Consider the following 204-nt stretch of genomic DNA (forward strand, 5'->3'; position numbering starts at 1 on the left):
CCTGCTGAGGGTGTAGAGCTGGTCCAGTGTTCCACGACCAGGACGAAAACCACACTGCTCTTCCTGAATCCGAGGTTCGACTATCCGACGGACCATGAATTTTATTCCTTATTAAATTTATTTTATCTATAAAGAATTTCATGAAGTCATCACTACTTAGAGTAATAGGGATACATGGCTTAACAGAGATAGGACTTTTCAATA

The sequence above is a fragment of the Austrofundulus limnaeus genome, unplaced genomic scaffold (assembly GCF_001266775.1).
Source record: "Austrofundulus limnaeus strain Quisiro unplaced genomic scaffold, Austrofundulus_limnaeus-1.0 Scaffold341, whole genome shotgun sequence".
In the NCBI taxonomy this organism is placed as follows: domain Eukaryota; kingdom Metazoa; phylum Chordata; class Actinopteri; order Cyprinodontiformes; family Rivulidae; genus Austrofundulus; species Austrofundulus limnaeus.